The sequence below is a fragment of the Copidosoma floridanum genome, unplaced genomic scaffold (genome assembly GCF_036245765.1).
Source record: "Copidosoma floridanum isolate Cflo_tuat_1 unplaced genomic scaffold, Cflo_Japanese_pri ptg000013l, whole genome shotgun sequence".
NCBI lineage: Eukaryota > Metazoa > Arthropoda > Insecta > Hymenoptera > Encyrtidae > Copidosoma > Copidosoma floridanum.
This window is the reverse complement of record NW_028321890.1, coordinates 31,467,672-31,495,177: the sequence shown is the minus strand read 5'-3', so window position 1 is coordinate 31,495,177 and position 27,506 is coordinate 31,467,672.

Sequence of the window (27,506 nt, the reverse complement as noted above, 5' to 3'; positions counted from 1 at the left end):
CCGAACCGGCATTAAATTGCAACCTTCCGCGAGCCCAAAACCCTCTAGAGTCCAGCAAGCTATAGCCGGTGCGCGCATCTGTACCCATCCGTACGTATGGTATATACCTGCCTACTATACGCGTATATCCTCTCAGGAGGTGGGCGCACGTTGAACTTGTGCATCGTCTCAGCCACCCCTCCCCCCTTTTTTCTCCTATGTATTTTAGCTCAGTGGTATCGCTTGTTTTCTTAAAATCTTTGGGATTAATGTATAACGTGGAGAACGAGGAAAGAGAGACACACACGCGTAAGGGGGTAAATTCTCGGCCGAACCGCGACTCGATATCCACCTCCTTTTGCCGATCTGTGCGGCGAGCCTCTGGTCACCGTGGCTGTAACTGCTTAGCTCGTCGGTACCTCGGGATGATTCTTAAGAAAAAGGACTGGGGTGGCAAATTGAACGAGCCGATCCTGACAAGTTTGGTTAACAGGATTTTATATCTTATAATAGGCCTCTGTTGTTTCAATAAAAAAAAAAACCGATTATGGCAAAGGTGCGAATTTGGAATTTTTTATCGATATCTCATCCGAAGTAGAGGTGAAAAATGTATGCGAGTATAATATAGATAACTGGTTGTAATTGTCATCCAAACATGATCCGAGGGAGTAAGCCATTGGGGGGGGGGACTACAGTGCGCTCTTAAATTTACTCGGCACGAAGCTATGGGGTAATTCACTCGGCGCTTCCATCATCGCGATATATATACTCAATTTAATTAGGTATATGGGCTTTCGCTTTGGGTACTAAAAGTTGACACTTCCTCTGTAGCGAGTGGCAAAAAAAAAAAAAAAAAAAATATCCATCAAGTTGACCAGAGCATTGCGATACGTATGTACATACAACGCGATCATTCGGCGTCGGCGTCGCGAGTATCGACGTCTTCAAGTGCGTCTCTCTCCCCCGCCCCTCAAGCTCGCCCATCCACGCGATTTCTCTTCCCCTTTCCAATGCTCCGGCTACCCTCTCTCCGTGTCCCGTACACTTTCTTGGCTGACTTCTCCTCATCTCGAAAGAGAGAGAGAGAGCAGCATCTAAGCCGACATCTCCCCACTCGGATCCACTGCGCGCACCCCTTTCATCCCCCTCCCCGAGCCACCTTCTTTGGCCTGCATCGAATAAACATGGCTGACGTTGATGCCTTTTGCAGGATATGAGACTGATCGAGTCGTGTTTAATGTGCTTTTTCAATGTAGATTTAATTTGTTTATTAGAAAATTTTTTTTTTTTTTTCAGATTATTTCATGAGAAATTCGTCGATTTAGGTTTCGTTGGGGAATCTTTTATTCAAGTGATCGAGCAGTTGAGCGACAAATACATGAGAAATTGTGTCAATAAACGTTAATCATCGGTTGAAGCTCACGTGTGTACAGACTAAATTAATATTGGCACCTCGCAACAGAAGTATAATATTTATTTATTCAGTGATTGTCGCAATAAAAATTATCCATTAAATCGATGGGTAACTTTTTTGGTATTTTGAAAAATAATTGGACAAAACTTTATTTTTTTATTAAATGAGATAATTATTATATAATATTATGTATACAAAAAAAAAGAAAAAAAAAATGTTTAAAGTTAATTTTCAACGTTATTGCATTGCCACTACAATTAAAAGTCATCCAAAGATATTAAACAATGACTAGTACCAGCATATAATATGTATACACACATGAGGACACAGAAAAAACAGGTCAATGATCGAGATCGACGGTATGATAATTAGATGTAAAATGAGTATCAATAAAATGACAAATTTTCCCTCGGAACGTAACAATGACAGGAATGTCGATCGTTAATAGTTATACTTTTGTATAAATAAAATCCGTAAAATCCAATTGACCGCAGAAAACAGGTTTTCTCTCGACCAGCATTCAAACGAAGGGTGAAAGTAGCCTTCTATCCCTCCTCGCGCCTCGAGATAAACTCTAGCATCCCCAAACCAGTTACTCGCTCGGGAGAGTTACGTGGACCGCGAGAAATTCTCACGATGCTGCTGACCACTGGTCATCATCTTGCGAGATGAGAAAAACGAGAATCATTTGGATGTACGTGTAACATATACATATATGTGTAAAGGTCATCGACGGTGATGGAACGACCCTCTCGACCATCGAGGGGAGTATAATAACCGGTTACTCCCCGAGTGGCTACACTTGCGTACGTAAGACGCGATGACACAGGTTTTTCAGGCAAATTAACAAAATCATCAATAAATTTTCTCTAAATAACCATTTACCGATTTATTTATAAACTTAGTAAAGACAACGTGATAGGTGATACCTCGATGTCTATTGGGTATACGGACACGAGTGGTCCATCGGTGGATGTAAAAGAACCAGTTTCCCCGAGAAGCCAACTCCACACTGGACCGTGACGGCATCCCCGGATTCTCTCACGCTCTCCGAACGCTTCTCACGTGGACCGGCAGAGAGACGAGTTTACGTGTCCCCGCGACCACGGGAAGATCATCACCACCGGAGCAAAGAAAGTGGTGGTGGCAGCCCAAGAGAAGGAGATGGGGAAAAAAAAAAAGGTAGAAGCCGAGTTGGAAAAATGCACAGCTCGCACGGGTGTTTAGGCTCTCAGTAGCGAAGATGCCGGACTCGCGGTAGGCAGTTTCTTAACACCGTGCGCTCGCAAAGTTAAAAAGAAAAGGTGCCGGATACAAGTGACGATACGAGCAAGCCGCGCGATTAATTAATATTGCTCTCCCCCAAAGTGAGCACACACTCCCTCGGCCGGTGTAACTTTAAGGGGGTGGGGGCGTTGTAGCGCCCGTGCAAAACAGCAACCAGCGGGACCTGCAAATCAACACCACGCGGGATCTCGAAACTCCTCTCGTAACTAAGCATCATCGAGAAGCTCGTTACGCGCGGCTCGAGAGAGAAGAATAAGAAGGAGAGGCAATATTTGCCGGAGAGGTTAGCGAGCGCGGGGGAGGAATCCACGGACGCCCTGGCAATAAGGAGCTTTGAAATTCGAGATAGTATTTGGCCTAGGGCTGCCGGGACGTATCGAGGGTTGTGGGTGGGCGAGCTTATATTATTATTCCTCGAAAGCAATGTTCGAGTTCGCGGAGCCTCGAAGCAATATCGTATATCGAAGGAAGGTCCAAGGGTACAAAGGAGGAGGAGAGCGAGCTAAAACATTGACCAGCCCCCGACGACCCCTTTTGCTCGAAACACGCTAGATCGCCTCTCTTTCGGTGTGTGTACTACTCGGCGCCCCAACCGTGTACGTGTGACCGTATACATAAAGTGCAGCAGCAGTGCCGAGGCGGTTTCGGAGGTTAGAATTATTGATCTAATATTCGAGGCGAAAGCTAAGCCGTACCTATACACACATATACACGTGTATGTACCCTCTTCCCTCCTGCACCTAATACTACTTCTCCTATACGTACGATGGCCCCGTATGTATATAGACGCACCCCTTGGCTATCTTATACTTTGCCACTGGCTCTCTCTCTCTCTGTTCTTGTGCTCGCTATCTTCTGTATCCTGCCCGTAATATCCGATACGCGTGTATAGGTGTAGACGTATTATACATGGAACAAAGCTGTAGAGTCGACGGGCTTTTCGAACGACTGGGCGAGAAAGAGAAGACGGGAGAGCCGTGGCTGGTAATTAATCGCATCTGTATGCCCTCGTGAAGCCGAGAGACGCATGGATACTTTATTTTGCGTGAAAATTGAGCCGACCACCCGCGCCGCGTAGTTGTCAATATTGCCCAAAAAGTGCCGGTCCCTTTCAAGTTTCCTCACTTTGCGTGCCCCCTTCGTCGTTGATGACCGCAGTAAATTAGAAAAGGAATTTGTTGCAATTAACCAAAGGCTTTCAGTTTACTCCGGAGCACTTCTTTTAAAAGTCTTTATTAAATAGCTCTCTGTTGCCAATCTGTTATCTGTTAGAATTAGATACATGAAACGTGCCGTTACTCTGTTACCGTATTTACTGTGCTTTTGTATCATGATAGTCTTTGCCCCGTCAACGTGAGCAACGTTTTACATACAGCAGAGCAGTAGTTGCAATTCACTTCGCTCCAACACCCAAGACAACGAATGAATTGATCTCTCGGAGACAATTTTGCGATCCATCTGTACAATCAAGCTCCGTATAGCAAAGTAACTTCTAGTAAAAAGGGTATCTCGAGGTAATGAGCCTTGCACTCGGAGAACTCGAGCCCCGAAAACTTGGCAATTAGAGATAGAGCTGTTGCAGGTAAGTGCGCGACAGAGATCATTAACTGGGCCACAGGGCGCGATAAATTCCAGCGCCGGTGTGTAAGCCCGAGGTTCCCTTGCCACTCCTCCTCCGAGGTCTAAATGGTGGTAACTTTGAAGGGCCATACGAGGATACTCGCCTACGCCTTCGAATCAACTCGCTGGCAGCAGACCTCGGCCGCGTCTGTATATGTCGTCGCCGTCGTTGGGTTTGATTACCCCGGGCCCCTCTGTGGTCCCCGGGGCGCCGAAACTCCCCCGCCCGGACGAACTTTGCTCCCCGCAGCCAACCATGGCCATCCACCGGTGGTTACGTCAATCGTCGAAAGAACAAACTCGAGATTGGATTAAACACCCGCCCTCCGCTCCATACCCTTCCCCCCTCCCTCTCTCTTTTCTCCGTTTAACGGTGACAACTCCGTCGTTATGCCCCCCCGCGTGTGTAGCAATGACGCTTACTTCGTCGCTCGCCCTCTTTTCGACTTGGTTTACTTACATCTATGTCTTCCAGGTTTTTTTTTGTTTTGTTTTTTTTTCAATCAAAAGAAATGTGGAGACAAACGCAGCAGGGGGCGGCTTTTTGGATTGCCCATGGTCTCGATAGGGATAACGATGTAAAGTAAAACGTGATATTTAAAAATCATTGGGTAAAACAGAGCCAAAGATGCTTCGTCTGCGCGCTTCGATGGGATCTCATTGTGGGGAGGGGGGGAGCTAGAACAATCATGTATACGTTCGTACCTCTACCTCTCCCCATCACTCCCTCGGGAGAAAGGAAGGAGCCGATCGCTTGAACTTTGATAAACTTGTTCGCCGCGTATGGAGACCCGTTCGTCAATACGCGTAGGTACAATGTACGCTCCTCACAATTCGAGAGAGTCTGACTTTTCGTCGCAAACATGGTATGGTATATACATAGGTACCGGGCGCACTCGTTTTCTCTCTTTGTCACGTTGTGCAACGGCCGGGTATGTACACAGTAACAGCTTGCACGAGGCGCGCTTGTGTATATATACATATATATGGTTCCGAGGAGGGTATACAGGGTGGCACAGAGGAATTCGCCTTGGAGTTAACAACTGGCGTGTACGATCCCACCCCCCAACCCCCTTCGTTTCCTCTCCAACTCGTCGGTCCTTCTCTCATTGCGCTCGCGGGAGTAAAACAGTGGCTGCGCGATCATTGCGAACTTTGGCTCGACGACAAATAGGTACGGGGTATAAACCTATACACACCCACCACCGAGACTGGACGAAAGAAATTTAAGCGTGTGTGTATACGTATACATAGGTGTCGGTGCTTACTTTGGCGCCATATATGCATACACAGCCACCCCCCCCCCCCCAAACGCTTTAACGTGTGTCGTATCTGTACAATAGTCTCCGTTTCGGCTCGACTTTGCCGACTTGATGCGAGAGAGTGCACTCGAGTGTAGAAACCGTTAGTTCGATGTTTACCGGCCGTATAACTTTGTTGCCTCGAGGATACCTGCATGTATACCATTCGAGGATACCATTTGTCTTTCGAGTCAAGCTGTTGTTCCGTTGAAAAAACCTTCGATCTCTCGGATATATTATCTTGCACTGTCTCCATGTGATGTAAACTTACATACAACCCCTCTTCTATACCCTTACTACGGGGCCAGGAAAATCTCAACGGACGAGCCTTCTCTTTGCCCCCTGTACACACCCTTACGTTGAAAAGGGTTGATGGCTGTTGGGTGGCCTAGCTCCGTCTTTCTCCCGCTCGGATCCGCCCTCTCCTTAATTCCCAACTAAGATGGCAGCGATGCTGCTTGCCAAACACACACACACACAGGTCCTTTGCTCTCCGTCTCCCACAACAGCTCCGGCGCTTAAGTCCTCGGTCATTTCGCGTGTGTGTATATACGTATGGGCTGTGTTGTGCCGTTGCAGACGCGTAATCTCTGGCTCGAGCATTTCCACCCGGACGCGCCCAAAAGGAGATAAATCTCGTAAAGTTCGCCGGACGAGTGTAAGATATACTGTGCCATGTGTGTATATATATATATATATACCACCGACACGCCACTCTTGTACTGTGGGAGATACAAGGAGAGAGGACGATGGTTTTCTCGATTTTGCAGCGTCTATACTCCTTCCCTGTCTTTCCCGGGGGATCGCTCGCCAGGGGCTGGTGCTCGAAGTGAGAGATTCCAGAGGATGACATACGGAGGGTCGTTCCGTCCGGTGGCTTGATGGGCTTGCTTTTACCCAATATACCGCGCGTACACATGTACACGTGGGGCAAGAAAGAAACTCGACGGAGAGCGGCATAAGGTCTAACAATTTGATAGGCTTTGGGTTGTACTGCTGGGGAGCCTTTGCTCAGCTGTACCATTGATCCTCGAAGAGTTGGGGCGAGACTGTCCAGGATACATACTCTTTGGCGTTGGTATACCTATAGTGTGCAGGTGGGACAAGTTTAGTGCTCGACTTTTCTCAGGCTTTTTAGATGACAATAACTCCGCACCGTCTGGCCGCGTTCCCTCTATATGCACAGCTGTCCTTGCCATGCACGCAAGGAAGGTTTTCCGTATCTATGGAGCGATATTGGGTTATTTAGTTATATTGGGTAACGAAGGCGTTCTGGGATGTACGTGTATTTTTTTTTTTTTGTTATTTGTAAAATCGAAAAGGGAGCGAGAAAGTGTCTCTGGTTTACACCACTCAGATTTTGGGGGGTGGACTTTGGGGCGAACACGAGCAGCATCGCGAGCGATAAATAAGTTTGAGTACTTCTCGGTCCGTGGCTGTATCGCGTGAAAACTCAATTTCCTGTGGTTGGGTCGAGCGGAGGCTGTGGGGGATTGTGTGATTCATCTTGGTTGTGATGGCGAAAGAGAGGCTAGACGTCGGTGTTGATGCATCGGTGATCGATCCAAGGAAAACATTTATCGTGCGAACTGAAAGCTTTATACGTGTAGGAATAATGATTAAAATACAGTGTGTCATAAGATGATGATCAGAATATAAATCTTTTTTTGTTCGCCAATATATTTATTTTCTCTCAGGTTTTTCTTTTTTTTTTTATTACAAAGTAATGGTTTTTCTCGAACATTGGATTTTTATTGAAAAACTTAAGAGTATACCAGACGTTTTCTTTCTAAGAAAAGTTGGTCCATTCAATGAATAAACAAATAATTTCTTAAAGAATTTTATTTAAAACCAATTTTATTATACTTCTGCACGGTTAACATCGTTTTTTCTTCAAAGCTTCTGATTCACCAAATCGATGCAAATTTTTAAAAAATTCACACAATAAAAAGCTCATTACTCTATTGATAAATATTGTCCATCAAAATACCTATAGGTGCACGGGGATACTCGCTTATGACATCGAGCAAAGGAAAATCGGGTTGATCCTCTTTGATCTCGAGTAAACAAAATCTTGAAATTAAAAAGTACGTCTACACTATTATACACACTATTATAAGTTTAAATATCAAGATGCATACAATCCAGCAGGCAATTCAATTAAAACTACTTTATACTCGGCAAAATTAATTTAAAGGCCAATGCACGTTGCATGTAATACATCGTTAAGACGGAGCTTCGTCCCGAATGGTACGAGGGATCTTTTGATTCCTAACGAAGGCAAACTTTTACACAATAATTCAATAGCCCTCACCCCAATGGAAGTTGGGAAGGGGGGGGGGGTACCCGACTTTGCCTCCAACTACGGCGAAGCGTGCATGTGGGTGTCGTAGGTGCACGGGCATTCACACGAACGAGCCGTACGAAGCAAGTCCCGGAGATGGAGCGAGATAGAAGAGAACGCGGTGAGCTGCTCCGACTTTATAGGTAGGTATATAAGGTGCAGGGAGATACCTACTCGCCCCACACCCCCCGTCCACCCATACCGCACGTATACACACGCACACAGACAGGGACGAGCCGTAGTCTCGACCAATGGCGGCATATCCCGTATAGAATAGTTTTCTCGATAAGACACCCCACGGAGTTTAACAGCCTCCGGCGCTAAAGCACCGAACCTCGCAGCGTCGTACCTATACACATCATACTCGCTTCTTCCCTACCCACCCCGCCTTCCACCCTCCGTATACTCTTCTCTGGTGAGTATATAATATATATATAAACACACACGTCACATGCATCATATCTACCCTTTGCGCGCATGTATACGCCTCATCACCGATGAATCCCGAAAACTGAAGTTCTCTCGCCCCGCGAATCGGCCATCCGAGGATTCGTGGCGTGTAGTTGTATGCAGGTTCGCCATCGCGATGGTTGGCGCTTCTCAAGCTAAAAGGAGAATTAGAATGAAAAACGAACATGAAAGTAAAGCCAAGTAGGTGGGTAGGTACTTCCGACGAGCAGCGGCCAAGTGCCGAGAAACGAAAGGAGAGGATATCCTTCGAGAAGCACCATTCAAAGGCACTGCGTAAAAGCCAAGAGGGGGGGGGGGAAAAAAACACACCGTCCTTGAGAGCTTCGAGGCAAGTACGGCAAAAAGCCGATGAGCATTCCTGCACGTCCGACCCTCCCACCTATATGTACAGCTCGTTCTTATCTCCGCGCGGTGGCGCGTTACACAGGAGGGAAGGTCGGAAGAAAAGCGCATCAAAGGGGATGCCGTAAATCTCGCGAGACGCCGGCAGTCGCGGGCGGCCAGAAAACTCCAACATAGAGACCCTCGTGTACAATATGTATACACACGTGCACGCGTGCAAGCTTTAAGCCAGCCATGCGTCACGCCGGTACTATCTAGCTCAACTGGGTATACACTGCGAGAGCAAGAAACGAGCTGCCGTAACAACGTAGGGTACGAAAAGACAGAGAGAGAGAGCGAGAGATATACATATACCGTTGGATCGATACGAAGGAAAGGAGGAAGCAGAGAAGAAGAAGGGGTTGGCCGCGCTCAGCCGGAGGGGGAGCAGCGCGCGCAAGGAGGGGGTGGTAAAAATCTTAGCTGCTCCCGAGAGGGAGGGTTGAGAGACGCTCGCTTTATAATACATCCGTGCCCTAAGGACGCTCGCGGCAGAAAGTAAATACATGTGTGTATGTACCTGTGTACAGTTGGCGGTGCAAAGGAGCCGAGGGGCAACTCGGGACCTTAGACGGCTAGAGGCGTGGTCTGGCCTCCTCCTCCTTTGCCTCCAGCTCTCGAGACGTCAGGACCACCACTTGACCGTACCTCGTCGGTACCCTTCCTTCCACACACTCGTCTTCTCCTTTCCTTGAGAAACTTTGACGCACCGCAGACGCGAGAGCCCCAAACTTTTGCGCCCCGCAAGCATGTACTTACACACGCCGAGCCGGAGGGAAACTTGCGGCCGCGCCCGACAGCGCCGAGCTTTTTTATCGGGGACACGAGGAAACTGCATACCAGCCGGCCGGAGAGGAAAATACAGCGGGGGGAGAGCCTTTTTTCGCACGGCGCATGCGGCTGACACGATCAGCTGGTAGCCCCCCTCCCCCTGGCAAAGGGGTGGTCGGCGGCGTTTATTCCTCTTTCTCTTTCTTTCGCTATCGAATTTTCTGTCTCTGCTGATTCTATACGAGTGCACGGCTCGATACTTAAGGAGGGGAGGGGGAGTTAGAATTCAAGGTCAACCGATCTTGCTAGTTTTTTTGGTAACCTTTTTTTTTTATGATTTTTCTCCAATCGAAGCAGCAACGATGAGACGAAGCATCCAAATGGTTGTCATCGCCGGTCGTTCATTAGAAATTTGATGAGCCGATCGGAGCGTCGAGTTAATTAAAGCCTGGCCGAGTGTGTTCGTTTGGCTTCCGTCGGCCCGATCGAAAACACGAAAACAACCAAGTGCGCAACAACGGGCGATATCGACAACGGTTATACCAACACCGTACCGCGCACGAGGTTTCAGTTACAGACGTATTTACGAAACGTACGTCACTCTCCGGTGGATCCTCTCTATGCCCATCTCCTGTAAATCAAATCGGGGTTGCTTCGGGTGCATAATCATTGGAGCGCTCGAAACATCATTCAACGGAGAGCTCGTGCCACTCGTTGGTATATATTTTCAAAACAAATGGCTGGGCTAATGCGCGAGTGCGCTTTTATACAAAGAATAAGGTCATATAGAAAAACTTCTTTTTTTTTTTTTTTAGTAAGAGTATCATTTCTAATCATTTTTTGTAATTTAGGGACATTAAGAACTTTTGTATGCATCACTTTGTCGAGTTTTGTAGCAATTTCACTATGAGTCTAATTAGTAAGTCGTTATTCAATGAAAAAGAGCTGCCTCGAAAGGAAGAAAGTGGATTAGAAAATACAAATGAGAACCGAGCGCGTGTAGGTAGAGTGTAATTCGGTCTCTCGGCGTTGGTAAGCGCGGAAACGCGTTCATACATTTCAGTTACACGGCCGCAGACGTCATCGGATGTGTTGACGGGAAATACGAGCATAACTCAAGCGAGACCGCGTTGCACGCGTTTACATACATGTATAGGTACAGCGCTGTACCCTAGAGCGTATGTATATATATATATATGTATATAGAGCTCCCCCGTGAAAATCCGGCTTCTCTCCCTGTCCACGTGCAAACAACACCGTATCTCCATGCTCTCCCCCATCCCGTGTTTCTCTTTCTTCTCCGTCCCCCACTTGCATTAACTCCCACCTGACTGATGACGTCATTTCCTACCCGCGCGTTGTACATCTTGCACCGTATTTCCGCGGTACAATTAAGATTCCCCCTGTCACGTTCTCTCTACCCTCTCGCACCTGTGCCCACCGAGGAAAAGCCACTCGGTCGACGAACCTGATTGAAAATTCACGGCAAGTAGTATAGATCGAGTTTGGTCAGACATGGGTTATTATTGATGCGCATCGATCGCTACCAGTTTATGCGCCAAGAGGTTCATTGCTAATTGAGAATAGAGACAGTTTTATCGAATAAGTAAATTAAATTATTTATTCCCTTGGCTGTCGGGGAAGTAAAGGCTTATTGGAGGAGCGGAAAATTAAAAAGGCAGACGATTCGTCGTGAATACGTGAAAAACTGCGATGACGATCGTTGGAACATTTCACGCAACCCCCGAATCTTCTCGTCACCGAGATGATTCCTCGTCATTGGGTGTAGTAACTGCGGCACCGCCCAATTTGTGGCACTTTCGAGCAGTTTACATGGCTCGTAAAAGCCGAATCGTCCTCTATGTACTACTTCATGCTATTTTCATTTCTATTTCTCGCAATTTTCTATGCTTTTGCCGATAAGAAACATCCAATATTTTAATTTTAAACACATACATTACCTTGTATTTTAGTGCTTATTTTATTTTTAATGTATGCAACAGCGGTAAACGAATCTTGAAAATAATAAACCCGAAAAGTAAGAATTTCTCACAAAGACATCGTGACGTACTAATTTGTGCAGAGTCCCAAAATTTCATTATATTTGATTTAATCCGAATGAAACAATACCCGTGTCCTACTTTTAGCATCGAGCCAACGGGGTAAATCTCGATTTCCCTGCCCACGACGACGCGAACAAACAAACAAACAAACAAACAAACAAAGAAACAAACAAAAAAAAAAAGGAGAAAAGGAAACATTGATTAATCAAATAGAGTCCTTTTTGCTTCGAAGGAGCTCTCCCCCGCCCGGGGAGAGTTGTAATTAACAGGGGTGAGGGTATCAGCGGCCGGCAAAAAGTACACCACGCGCGGCCTCGACTACAATCTCGTAAATCTACCGAGCGAGCAAGAAAAGTCCCGGCGCCTTCTGTTTTGCTCCCGGTGTAATACATGTATACACGTTTGCTTCGCTCTCTCTCTCCCTCTCTTGCGCTCACTCGCTAAAATCAATTTCTATACGCCCGAGACAGCGCAACACCACCGCGCTTGGGATCCATACACGATTCCCGAATTAACTTTACAATTACTGCAACCTTAAAAACCCTCCCTGATTCTTCTTTCCTTTCCGCGAACACGTGTTATATATACAACTCGCACGGATTTTCAGTCGATTGAGCCCAAGTCCAGCCGCAAAAGGTGTATAGCGGGTCGAGCCATCGAAGCGATACGTGAGCGGTAACAAAGGAGCAATCTATAACGATTGTTCGAAAAGTTTCGCGCGCGCACGCACCCTCGGCCACACGCACGCCCAAATGGGCTTCAAACTATTAATTACAAATATACGCTCAACTACATATGCCCACCCCCATACTGTTGCACAACTGCTGCTCCTGCCTTACTATTTCTATGACATTACCTACACTTTTGCACACCAAAAATAAAAACGTATATGGTATCGAAATGATGTAGAAGCTTTCGTTGATAAATAATGAATCGGAACCACGGGAGGAAGGAATAGAGAGCTTTTCTTTTTCTCGTCATCAGCAAACCCATACGCGGGGGGGTGGGGGGGTTGAAACTTCAGGTGAGCGTACACACACGCACACAGCTGCATAAATTCGTGCACGGACAAACAAGAGAGAGAGAGAGAGGGAAAGAGAAGCAGAGCACCCGTGCAAACTCTCGGGCGTTACCGTGTGTACAAATCAAAACTTAATAATACAGCGCGCACGTTGCGCTCAACTTCCAAGCAAATACATGCACGCTCGTACGTATATATACATATATGTGTGTGTGTATTGCACGTGCAGAGGTATATATTTGTCGTGGTGGAGGAGAATTTTGAGGGCACACGTGTATGCATGCAAATACGGCCGAAGAAGACGAGAAAGAAAGACGAAACGGCAAGTGAAGCTGCACGTGTGCACGTATTTACGCGTTCAGGTATACTGTTTGGAGCGCGATGCGCTCTATACCATAGGGGGGTACGCATATAGTGTAGGGCGCAAATAAGAACAAGGACGAGGAGCGGAGCGGTGTATGATGTACGGATATGGCTGCGCCACCCACTATTGCGTATACCGGTACCTCCCCATCGTCTCCTCGAGTCGTGCATGTATGGTAGAAGAAAAGGAGGAGAGGCACGGCCATGCGGATATATACCATAGGTATGTATAGGTACGAAAAGCCGGGAGGAGCTCACTTGGCGATTAAGAACACGTACTAGTCTCACCACCCCCCCACCCCCCCCAGCCCGCCGGTAGAAAAGCCAAGGGGAGTGGTGGCTGTACTCCTAGGATCAATACGACTTACTTCCCCTAGAGTCTGCGTCGTATATGTATAACGGACCGACCCCTCCTTGATCCCCCTCGAAGAGGGTAGGTTATTCTTATGTCCCGGGAAGCGGCGGCTCTCTCACTCCGGACCTTCTTACAGCCAACCTCTCGTACCCCAACTTTTGCTCCTACTGGCAAAAGCTCTCACCGTCTCTTGCACCCCCTCCCCCCCGTTACTCTCTCCCCGTGGACTCTGCTACGCGGCCCAAGAGACGGCCGGAATACATAACTGCTCCTATTCTCTCTCTCTTCCTCTTTCCGTCGGGCTCGACTTCCTACATACCCTATACGTGTACATGTACATACATGTATATATACATACAAGGCGCGTAGATGCAAACAGACACCCGCGCACTGAATCATATTTTACCGGCGCTCGAATGGGGGCCGCGATTAATTGGCCCCCGAGTTGAATGGAATTTATTAACGCCGACGTTCTCCACTTTATATATATATACATATACATATTACATACGTATACCACGCCACGGGAGTTGTACCTTGTGTAGACGCGTTGCACACTTGGGGGCTCGCTTTGTCTATCGTGTCTACTTGTGAACTTGTGTATTTTCAAGATGGTACTTTCGAGGAAGCTTTTACGCGTGAGAGCTGCGCGAGGGTTATTCATTCATCATAATAATCACCATTAGGTGTATCAAGGCGCACTGAAAATAATCGATTCGTGGAAAGAGACGAGATACGCCTTTTACAATGAAGCGACTAGAACATTTTGTTTTTTTGTTTTATTACGTAATTTCACGGTGTAGAAAAAGAGATGATAGTATAATTATCAAGTATTACGTGGATTAGGAAAAAAAGACAACTACCATGGTGCAACTATACACCCGAGCTCTGAGCTCCATCGATCGCCAAAGGCTGAGAATAAGAGGCCCCGAAAGCACGTGTCATATATGTGTATACTCGTGTGCAAAGCCGAAAGAGAGGTATAGAGAGGAGAGGGTTAAAAGGAGGAGGTGGCGAGGAAAAGCGAGCGTGCCGTGCACTTTGCATCATAAATATCGGAAGTGCACCCTATCGGGGCTGTGTAGTTTAAACCCCCTCTCCCTACCCCCCACTGGTGCGTTTTACGAGCGCTTGCACAGGCCCGGAGGAGCACTCTCTCTTTCTTGCAAGTTCGGGGCCTCGATTCTCCTTTGTGTATCTATATGTGTAGGTACTGCCGGTACTGCACTACACTATCTTAATCGTGCGTTATTTATGGCTCGATTTACGGCTTTTGTGCGCTTTGGGTTTACATACGCGTAGTACACGGGCTACGGGGTGAGGGGGTTTCGAATCGTCGTTAAAGCCAAGCTTTTTTTTTTTTTTCTCGAGCCAATCGATTTGTCAGTTGGTGCGATGAGCCAGATTTTTTTACAGGATTTAGAAATTTTCTTCTTTTTTTTTTTTTTTATTGGTCGAGAACATCAAACTACGTTCACGGTTTCTTAAAAAGCTCGAGTTTATTGTTATTATTTGTTTTTTTTTTTGTTTTTTTTTTTTTTTTCATACAAGTGTAAGGTAGCAGAGTGAGTTTTTGGATAAGTGGACTAAGAATTAAAGAACAAAGATTTTAAGTACTGTTTTCGTTACTTGCTAGGAAAATCTATGTGAAAATATCGGTGAATTATCTCTACTGGACAACAACGAAAATGAATGAAATTTCTTTCGTATTGACTATAAATACTTGTACCACCAAATTCTTTTGGATAAAAAAAAAAGGGAAAACTAAAAGTCATCGAGCTCTGACAAAAGAGCCACTCGCTCGCGAGACAAGTGTATGGATTACAATAGGTACCTGAAGTGCTCAAACCCAGGAGGGTGTATCCAAGAGAGAGAGAGTAAGCGAATCGCAGAAAGAGCCGAAAGAGAGAGAGAAACGCGGCAGCTCTAGCCGGCAAAAGCGATTAATTACTTTGAGCAATTTGCTCGCCAACTCGACTCGGCTCTAGCTGGGTGTATACGAACCGAGGCTATTCTCGTTTCTCTCTACAGCCGAGTCACCGCCGACCACCGCGGAAACATCCCCCCCTCCTCCGCCCTTCCCCCTGCCTTGCCCTTTCGTCATCTCGTGTACTTTAGCTATACTTACACTCGCAGCTTCCCCAACGTACCTGGTAAACTATAGGGTTTTCTTTTCTTTTTTTTTTTTTTCCTCAAAAAATCTATTAACTGCAGGGCCATCACGCGTGTGCGGCACAAGATTATCAGCGCAAAATTTGACATATCGAGGGTGATTGTGTGTATAATATTTGCGCTTGAAATAGCGATCGAGCGCGAGGGAGCTCCGTAAAATAAATGGCACCGGTGCAAGTCGGAGCATCGAGATTTGTAATTAGCCAAGACGGATCTCTGAGTTAATTTAAACACGCAGCCTCTCGTTCCCCCTCCTGTATATATATACACGTACCCTACGAGCTCGACCGCAAGGCTTGCACTCGCTTTGCAACTATGGACTCTCTCTCCCTCCGCAATGCCACGGGATTACAGAGAAGTATGAAACGAGTCATTTATGCTCGATTGTTCGCGCTCCTTTAGTTTACACATGGGTTTTCCATTGTCACGGGCGCTGCGTCTCGTTGCGAATGAATTTTTGCCATTCTCCCTGTTTACAGCGTCTACTCCCAAGATTTCAGATGTTCCGCTAAAAAGTTGTTTCAAAGGATCGTCTTATTGGTAATTTACCATTATAATTTTTTTTTTTTTAAATTTCAGTATTGCAATTGAATGAAACTGCCCTTGAATTACGCTCCGATGGTTCATGCGGTGAGGCATTAGTGAACGATAGTTGTAGACGTTACTTTAGTACTTGTCAAACTTTCTCCAAAATGCGAATCGTTAAGTGGATGATAATATGTACCTACTGTAATTTATCAACTTTATACACGAGATGCGCTATCAACCTATAGAGTGTTCCATCGTAACGCGTTAAATTTGCAAATTTTGTAGTAATATACTTACTTCATAAGGTATAGCTACTCGAATAAACCGAGCTCACAAAGTTGAATTGGGATTTTCAAAGCTTGGCAATGTATAGAAGCTGCAAAAGCTAAAAAATACAGATAAAAGGTAATGATGAAGGCTCTTCTTTTTTTTAATTAACACCGTATAGCATCTATACCTATACGTATATATGTATGTATAGCAGAGCCCGAGGCGGAGAAATGTCTTACTTTCCCCTATACATGTATACTGCAGTCTCCATGGCCCGCGCACCAGCGGCACACTTATATATATATATAGGCACCCTCCCCTCGCGGCCATCTTGTTGTTATTACCCGAGCGCCAGCCTTCCTTCCCCCTTTTACAGCCCGACAGCCATAGAGTCTAACCCCCCCCCTCCTGCTCTTCGCCGCTCGACGTTAGGCTGCCCCTTCCAATTTGCCCTCGCGCTCATCTTACCCCCGTTCCCCATCGACCCGCCAGACGCCTCGCTCTCGTTTCTCTCCCCCACCCCCTCCCCCCACATATATACACCTCGTATAGACAGACGCACGTAAGGAAAGGGCGGGTAGAGGCAGAGCTTTCCTCGGACGGTGGGTAAGAAAAGCGAGGAGGATATAACGAAGGACCGTCGCCCCCCTTTTTTTCCGTCTCCTTATTATCCTTCCTTCCTCGTCTCCTCTTATCTCGAGCTTTTTCTCCTTCTCCCCCGCACACACACTCTGTACTCCACAGATCCCGGCTTTCGTAAAAAGAAGCTTTCATTTCTCACCCTTGCGCTGCCAACTTCTTTCCTTCGTCAGCGACTCGCTTCGTCGTTATTGTTGTACCTACACACTACAGTTGCGAGATAAGATGTACCCTATGTACAGGATAAGTCTCTTGCAGGGGTAGTTTTGTCGCTCTTCTGGGATCCCCGCGATAATATTCTCCAACGCTTATTTTTTACTACAATTCAGGTAGAAAGAGTACATGTAGGCTGGAGTTCTTACTTTTTCTGCAACTTTTTTCCCTCCTTCGACAATATACGTGCTGATGATGTACATTTATTAGTCTGCATACATATATTTTACTCGTCTCCTCTGGGTGAACCGAGTAATCTATTTTCCCCTTAAATTCATGAGAAACGCATCATCGTCCAAGAATTAAAAAAACCAATTATATTTCAGCCCCACCGTAGGCCATACATCGGGTGGGCATGAATTCCCGAAACGGCCCGCGAACAACCTTCCGCGCGCTTTAAAAATCCGTCACGCGCCGACATGCTATCGCCGCTCTTGGCAAAAATGCGATTTCAGGCTTGTAAGTCACCCCCGCGAGCTGAACGAGAGGCGTGTACTTTTTCTCACCTCTCCCTGAAAATAGCCGCACGGAATACGCAACTAGGTACTGCCGCCCCGGAAGTGCCGAAAGGGCCCGGGGAGATAATCTCACGTCCTCTCTTTTGAAAATCCAAGGGGGAGCACGTATCCCTCGTATAAATGGCCCCGGTCCAATCCGACAGAGCGCCAGAGTGCGTTTATTGTAACGGAGAGGGAAGGGGGTGGTAGTGGAATGTCCTCATTTCCAGAGGCGCGTCGGCGGGTCCCCCGGCCTTTTCTCGCCGTTCGGGGCGAAGATACGCGGAATTCGGCAATAAAGATAAGAACCTTTGAGCTCGCAATCGCCCCCCCCCCCTCCCCTCTCTCTGCAGGGCATGTGTGTATACCTATACGGGGAGTGCGTTGGGACGGACAATTGGATCCGCAATTATCGAGGGCCGATCGACTTAACGCGGAGGTAGGGGGGGGAGGCTCGATCGCCCCCCCGGAGGGAATTCCTCCGCGATAATCCGACGCCGCGAGTGCTTCCCCTTGCGCCTCTCTAGAGTTATTCGCGTGGAGTTTCGCGGCTGGAAATTTCGGGTGTTTGCGCTCTCGGCTCTTTTTGGACGTCGTTAATCACGGGTGCGAGCGATTTGGAGGTATATAGGTGTACGCCCGTGTGGAAACTATTACGGAAATGGAGCCAAAGCGTTATCCTGCGACAAGACGAATGGCCATGGGGGAGTGACTTTTGAGACCCGATCGGGTTTTGTCCCATCTTATTTCATTATATGTGCATTTTACTCGAGTCTTGCGTTGTTTTGCATTTTTTTTTTTTTTTTTTTTAAGTTCTCGATTAAGCAGTTTTATATACTACAAGAAAGGTGTTAGGAATGCACAATGGTTTGATAGAAGCAAAATTGGACAAAAGTTGATAAAGTAATTCAATTGTTTTTTTATCATATTCACTGGATGGAAATGAGAAAAAAAAAAAAAAAAAAGTTTAATAATGCAATGTTTTTCAAGCTCTTTTAAATACTTTGTCAGCTTATAGACCATACATACATCAGTGACGGAAAATATGAATGAATAATTAACATGTACCTACTCCCGTCCGACCCCATAAAACAGACCTTATTTATGGGGGGGAAAAAAATTTCACTCTCTTTCGCACCTAACCATTAATCTTACAATTAACCATGTCATTTCGTCATACGTGTGCTTTGAACCTCACGTGGACACGTTAATCAAACCTCACGAGTACTCTTTCACCCCCAACTGGTAATCATCTGGGAGGCACGGACTGCAAGTAAGCGAGCAAGGAGTTCAGCAAGTCTCGTAACGAATGCCGTGCAGGTACACACACACACACACACACACACACACACACAAACCATCGTTGCAATTCCCCGTGACCAAGACACGCGTTATGTATATACACACGTAGTTAGGTGCACTGCATGGCGAGTTTGCAAGTTATACCGTGTGGGGCGCAAAAGAGGTAGGAAAGGAAGGACGAGGAGGAGAAGAGAAGCGAGCGCTTTGACGCGGTTGCTTTGCAGTGCCTGCCGATGTGCGCTCCGGGCATCCGAATCTCTGGGATTAGACGCTGCACGTACACGTATACTATATATATATATATATGTGTGTGTGTGTGTGGATGGGTACATTCATCCTGCAGCAGCCCCTTGGGCTGTGTAAGGACGCGGAAGGACGAGAAACGAGAACTCTGTACCTATAGCCCACTAGGTAAGGACCACTGCAGCGCTTTCTCTCTTCTCTCTCCCTCTGTATATGTATATGTATGTAGTAGTATCGGGATGCTTCACAGGCAGACCCTCTCGGTCGTGTATACACAGCCGCAGGTGAAGGAGAGGAGTCCTTGTACACAGGTATACAGGGTGTATATATATATATACGTGTATGCGTATGCATGCATGCTACACGTGGCGTGTACAAAGCCTCGGTGCTCTTTAGCTCTTTCTGCACTGTACATGTATATATTTATACATATAACTGGGGCCTCCCTTGTACATATATATATATATTTATACTCTCTCTCTTTCTCGTACGGTGCAGAAACTTCTCGCGCGATCAATACGTAGTACGCGCCAAGATATAACACGCGTTGCTCCGTTAAATTTGAATGCTCGTATAAATATAACTGCTGGGAAAATTTCGATTGCCTTGAGTCTCGTGAAAATGCAAAGGATAAGCTTAGGGGGTGAATTTTAGGGGTCAAGTGCGTAACATTAGAGCCTCGATGGATCAACTCTTTTTTTCACTAAGCGTTAATACATAATGTACATACATCCGCTGTATATATAGCAGTACAGACAAGCCCGATAGGAAAGGTGATGGCGGGGCGAAAAAAGGCAAAGTGAGATCGAAAGAAGGAAGAAGCAAATAGTCTACACGCATATACATATACAGGTGTATGTGGTAGCCGTGTGGGAGAAGCGGAAGTAGTGTATATCCCCCAAGGAGCCCAGCAGCCAACTCGTCGATCCTGCACCCACGCTCTCCTTTCCCTCCTCGCTGGCTCCTCTTCTTCCGGGGCTATATCTCCTGTACCCGTGAAGGAGGAGGAGGAGGGTCCTTGTGAACGTGAAGAGGGGCGCAGGTGCGCTCGGCTGAACTCGACTAGAGATCAATGCGATTCATTAGCGTAATGGCCGATCGGGGCTGCAAAGTTGGAAAGGAACGCGAGCTTTTTTTTCTCCCCCGGTCTAAACAAGGATGCGGATGGAGCTCAAAGAAATACTGCGAATGGGAGATTTTTTTTTTTTTTTTTTTTTTTTTTTCCTTAGCCTCGCGGACCAGGGATAGGTACCGAAGCGAGCAATCAATGCGATAGGAGGAATAGGAAAAAAGAAATTTATCGGTGCCCACTGCGTGGGTGAGCTTTTACAGTGTCAATGAGGGACGATGTATGAAGAAACGGGGCTCGTTAGGGATCTCGTTGAAAGACGCGTCTCCATCTCTCCTACATTTTTTTTTTTTTTCCATCCGCAATTATAATTGAAATTTGAGAATCACTTGATCGGCTTTTACTCGTATTGCAGGGGGGAAAATGTGAAAAATTTAAAGCTCAGCCGGTGGAGCGAGTGATGTTACAAAATGAAAAATTATCGGCTAGAGAATCGGTCTCTCGGGCGAAAATCTCGTGAAATCGTACAATTAAATACATAATGGAGTATACCTGCTCGATTGACGCGTATAAATACTACAAGTTAGTCTCGACACTTTGATGGATTTTTACGCATCGATTGAATAATTTTTAATTTATTTTTTTAATATTATTTTTCAGACACACATTGACGATTCCAAGTAAGGACTATTTACACGAGGGACAAGAGGAGAAGGAAAAATGACACGCTCCACCAAACTGTTGAGAGCAAAAGGTGAAAGCTCGGAAGCTGCACGCGTGAGTAGAAGTACAAGTAGCGTAGGTATATATTATACATAAAGAGGAGCAAAAAAGGAAAGTGCATGTATAGGTATACAAGTCGCACTTGCACCGCTTGTATGGCATATACGTATAAGTGTCTCCCTGTCGCGTGGAGGGACGTGGTGTATGTAAGAGAGGTAAATCCTATTGTCGGTGGAGAGTCGGTTTTTGAGAAAAGAGGAGGAGGCCGGCAGTCGCCGGCGGATACACAAAAACCGGAAGGCATAAACTTGCAGCGCGACGAAACCCGTTGCTCTGTATACATATACAAGGTAGATACAACACCATATACGTTGCGTTGCCACTTTGCATCAGCAGCCGGATTTCTCGAGAGACTCCGGTAACACTGACGTTCCTCCGTTATTGCAAAACGGACTCGGGCCGAAAATTTACCGGCTGCCCTTCGTGTGTGTGTGTGTGTGTGTGTGCTCGCTGGTATACATACCATACAAAATTGTACTCTCCAGGCCGTGGAGTACAACTGCCCACTTTGTTCCCACCGCAAGACAGTTTGTCGGTGCTTGCAATGTACCGGGAGCCGCGTGTATTATACGAGCTATACGTGCCCCGCGCGCGCGTTATGCGGATGATTAACCTGTTACCGGTCTCTTTCTCCACGTATACTATATTTCTCTCTCTGGTGCGCTCATACACGTGCTGCTTTCACCGAGGTGGTTGTTGTTGTTGTTGTTGTTTGGACGATAAGTACTTACCGTTATTCTATAGAGGTAATGGGGCCGCACTCGGATAATTTATCTCTTTGGGGAACGACAAAGTTAGCCCTCTGGCTTTTAAGGTGGCTCTTCGGGGAAAGAAAAACCTCCTTACCTGTAAGAAATTCTTTATAAAGAATCCACCGGGGGAACTATAAACCAACGCGCAAACTACCTTACTTAACGCTATATACAAGTCCAGTATGTAGTCTGATGTCACGTAAACGGATAGTACACAGGCTGACCAAACACGGGTTGTACTACTTGCAATGTAAGTTACGCGCCAGGCTATAACTTATGGATGTTTTTCTTTCTTCGAGATGAATAATTCAGAGTTTGTCTGTGGTCTATTTATTTGCAATTGCTTGACAATGTGATAAAAATATGAACAATTAAAAGTCTTGAACGATACCTGTACGAGTGCTATGGCTCCCGGTGCTCAAATGCAGTTGGTCGACGTGTACCATTGGTCGGAAGGTGGGGTGTGGGGGAACAATAGAGCGGCGCGAGGTAAGACGCGTACCGCCACGCCCTTCCCCAGTGCGATCTTAGATTCGGTGTATACGTACGTGCATCCCCCTCCCACCGTGTTAACCCCCTCCCCCTCCTCGCTCCAGCCCCTGCCCGACCCTTTTATCCCCTTTTTTTCACAGCTGTCTTTCTTCGGTTCAGGGACGTATACATAGAGTGGAGGGATGTCGTCGCGGCCCGGACAATACTTTATCCGTTGGCGCTTACTCGGTGTGAATTCACGGCCCACATTGGTTAAATGAAAAACATTATTTTATTCAATATTCGAGTTACTCGGTGGATTCCAACGAATTTCCATTGATTTTCGTTCACGCTTTCCCTGGAAAACGAGAAACGTGAGGAATACACAAGTATAGTGGGGATGGTTTTCTAGCTACGATACGTTGAGATTTTTCGCGTGCGCCTTCCTATCGAAGTGGTATTGGAAAAACAAAAACAACCGCTTTAATTTCCCATCTGGGTGCAACAGTTAGAGAAAAAAAGGAAGGATAAAAAGAAAAATAAATAGAATTAAATGAAGCAAGAAATAGTGGAGCAGTCAATCTTCGCAGCGCGATAAATTAAGGTGTCCCTCGTTCCACGTGTGTCCGCACACGCCAGGTGCAAGGGTCGTACTTTCCATCACGTGCATGTGCGCATAACACGCGAGAAGCGAGAAAGTTAGTTCTTGGCCGAGTGGAGTAAGTTATACGACTCGGGAAAAGCTGCTTTTGCTCGTACCTACGTTTCGTACCCTCTAAAGTAGAGAAAAAAAAAAAAAAAAAAAAAAAAAAAAAAAAAAAAAAAAAAAAAGAGGGAATGGCCGAGAGTAAAAACGGAGGAGAATAAAATAAAACAGAGCTTCTTGCCCGGAAAACCCGTTGGGCGAGAGGTTGGGGCATCTTCCAATTAGCGCTTCTTCTGCCAACGCGTGTTGGTGCAGTGTGTGTGTGTGTGCATGTGTGGCGCGACATTAAAAACCGCGTGCGATAAAACATCTCGCTTTTCTCGCCTCTCCTCCTCGGTCTTTTCGCGACTCGGCTTTTCCTCCGCTACCTCGCCTCCTTCGCCGCCTTCCATGTGTGGATCTGCGTCTGCCAACACCTTGTTTTTACCCTATACCTACATCCACCCCCCCCTTTTTTACTATTTATACCCTCTTATTATCGTCCCTTCCAGATGTTGTGGTGTTTCTGAATTTTTTTTTTTTTTTTAATCAATCCTTTCTCTTGTGTATTTTTTTCTTTTGGCAATAACTTGCAAAAAAAATAAATAAATAAATAAAACGATGATCAACGGCGAGTCTATGAATGTTTCAAAAAAATCTCATATTTAAATAGTGTGATTTTTTATTGTTTCATCGATTTTTTTGCGTTGGACTCAGTAATAAAAATTACATAGCTCAATAATTATTTAGTTCACCGATTCATCAAATAATTTATAAAGTGTATCGGTCGATTTTTCTTTAGTTTTTTTTCAATTTTCGAATTTGATGAATACCCACTAGTTTTAAATCATCTGTCCGCGATAGCTCAGTTACCAATGAATCAGCTACAATTATTATATAATGTGTCGGTGTACCAACAGTTAAGTATATGACGCTTAAATGAAGAAAAATATATATTATCAGAATGAGATTTTTCAAGTTCTTTTTTTTTAGTAAAGTGTAGGTACTCTTATTTATTGAATAAGTAAAGCAACTTACCTGTTTTATGGTGAACATTTAGGTATTGAAAAGATTTAAGTTATCGCTGTAAAAATGCCATCTGTCGACAAAATAAATGAAATTTTTATAGATATATGAAAGACAAAAGTTTAAACATTTTTTACTCGAGTTTTTTCACGGAATCGTATATAACACATTTACATTCAAGCAACAAAAATGTAACAGTGACCACAAAGTTATTTGGAATTCCGAGAGTCACTCACTGTTTTAACTTGCGCTCTCGGAACTTTTTATATTTTTTCTAATGTCCTGACACTATTTGCACGCGTGTACTTACGAGCTAAGCTAAATTTATCAACGAGACGACAAAGTTACTTTTTTCCTAGCACCGTATATCTTTTGTAACCATAAAAACGCTCCTAGGCATTTAAGCAGCCAGTGATGACCTTAACATGTTTTTACCCTCTAAATTTAACGAGCACTAACTACGCGTCGACTTTTCCGTTTTTGTTTTACCATCTTTAGTTTTTCATAACTCGCATCCACGAGATTAAAAAATGAATATGATTTCGAAACGCATCTGTTTACTGCTTCTAAACTTTCGATATCATCGACAAGTAGATCCATCGATCTCTATTTTTTTTTTTTTTTTTTTTTTTTTTTTTTTTTTTTTTTTTTTTTATTCGTCATACTTTCAAGTTGATTTATTGGAATATTTATTTTTATTCACTGTAACAAGGAATATTTCACGCAAACAGTGCAAATGATAAACCGCTTCCGCGTCATTCTCCATCAACGTACTCGCGAAATAAAAATTTAAAAAAAACGACGAAAATGAATTTCGCGCGAAATTTGTTACATCAACGGGTGAAAATAAAAAAAAAACGCTGGTGCATGACTCGCGCCGAGTTTATTAACGAGGCTACCTCTGCGAGTCTCTCTCTCTCTCTCTTCATTCTTCCCCTACAAAACGCTTCGTCCTAATTATATAATCATTTATACGACCACGTGCGGTAAGTTTGTTTCGTTTACGTACGACGGCTCTGAAAACCTGCGCTCGGGGACTTTCATTTTTTATCGCGGTGTCCTCGTTTAACTATTAGCGCGGCCTGTGGGTGTAAGTTTACGCGCGCGGTCGACTTTTTTTTGCTACTCGAATTTTGTGCCCTTCTCCGTCAACTTTTTCCAGCTAAAAATTCAGAAGTTATTTCCTTGAGGGGGTTTTACCTATCGCCTCACGTTGACGGGTCATGATGATTAATTTTTTTTTTTTAACGCGTTTTGATAAAACTGCACCTACATATATATTATAACCTTTATTATTGCATCAACACTTATTCCACAATATTGTATATAAATAATTTTATTTAAGTTGCCGATTCACATGATCCGTTCGGTCGAGCGTGGATCTCGCACTTGTCAAATGATTCAGAAAAATGGTGATCAAGGAACAGTTTTGTAATATGCAAATCAACATTACTGTAAGCAAAACAAAATGAAATACCTCCATACTTTAAAACTAAGTTGGACAAGAAAAAATTTTTTTTGTAACGTGAAAGTATAAGTACAATTGAATTTCGTTTCCAACAACTTTAAAACAAAAAATGAAATTTGTGACTTTCGACGTATGGCATAAATAATACCACGTGGTACTCGGACGCATCAAATTTGACAGATGATACCTTTTGGAATCTCAAGTACGATCCTCCTTTCCAAAGAAAGGAAAAAAAAAGATTCTTTCACAATATAAAATTGACATGAACTCCATTCGCAACCCCAGATAGTATGGTTCGGATGGTATAGTATAAGTCTCGCATTCGGGCCTTACGCACTTGGATTATAGTTCAAGGCCTGACCTTATACGATAACGTGTGAACATGGGGAGAGTAATGCGCATTGAATACTCTGCACACAAACCAATGGAGATCAATGTTTAGGCTGGTCCATCGCACATACAGTACCCTTTTTTTTTTTATAAAATCTCGTGGTTCATGAAATAAGGGAAAAATATGCATTGATAATTAAATTTTTCTACGCAAGCGACGAAGCAAAAAATCAGCTATCGATGACACTGCACGGTATGTAAACTCGGTCACCAGACAATACCTCTCGGAATCCCTTTGAAGAAAGACGTAAAAAGAAAGAGCAAATCCAAAAAGCACCCAGCCCCGATGCGTGGACACACACAAAGTAGGAGCAGCATCTGCCCGTCCGACCGGTTCCCGGATCTCGTCCCGACGGTCAAGCCCGGGCTTTTCATCTCCAACCGGTCATCTCCCGGCCCATTGTCCCGCGCGTCCGAGTCGTCGTTCTGGTCCATCGTCCCCGACGGTAGCGCGCGTCCACCACGAGCCGCGAGCGGATGCTGCCGACCAGTTTCCGGCGCTCACCCCTCGCTGTCCCCCCACGGCTACGCTTCTCACCTGAGATACTGGTTTTGTTCTTCCGGCAGGGGTCCACGGGGTTCGGGGAGAGAAAGCGCGCCAAAGATCAGTGTTGGTCGCGTTGCGCGAACGAACGTTTGTCTCCTGTTTTATTTTTCACTCTCCGCGTTTCGGGAGAGTTTCTTTTTTTTTTTTTTTTTTTTTTTTTTTTTGCTCCGTATATAGGCTGTGTCTTGCAAGGAGATGGGTCTCGGCACTGCCACCGTGGGATCCTGGAAGCTGACCGGATGCGGGGAAGCCGACGTGGTATGTCCGAGGTTTATTTCAGTCGAGCGTTTGAATAAGTTACGCTTTGCGTCTCTTTGGATCAGATTTTTTTTTTCTTCTTTTTTTTTATGAGACGGTGCCGAAGGATTCTGAATAACTGATGAACGTCGGGGCAGATCGGATCCTGTATATTTCATTGAGTCAACGGAAACATGCTTAATACAAATTTACTTGGTTATTTAAATTCTTTTTTTTTTTTTTCATCGGGTTTTTCATGGTAAATTGATCAGTTATGAACACTGGGAGTAAAAATTTATGGCTGACGTTCGGAGGTCGCAGTTTTCAGCAAAATGTAAATGTCGGAGTAAATTATAAAAAAAAGACATTTCCTGTGTACGAAATTTCGTTGATTCGTTTGAAATTTGATCGACCAGAGGGAAATTCAGTTTGCGTTTGCTTAAAATAAACTGCAAGAGGTAAGCTCAGTCATTCTGATACGGGCTGGTCTGGTTTATTTAGAGATTTAATTGATTTTTTTAAATATCATAAAATCGATATGGAGGTGTAGTTTCATGACGCGATTCCTACATTTTCGATTCCAAGTAAATGCAGGGCTGAGCTAAAAGTTATCGGGGAAGAGCATAGGTGGCTGTAGCATAGTCAGATGCAAACGAATCAATAATTTCGCCCAAAACACCCCTTCAAAATGGCTGCACACGCCATCTCTTAGAAAAGCAGTACACACGCTGGTAAATTGTTGTTCAATCTCGACGCGAGCGATGATAACTATGTGTTAAATATTTATCTTTTTATGTTAACAATAGCTTCATACTCGTATGATCAGTTAAATTTGTATGGAGTT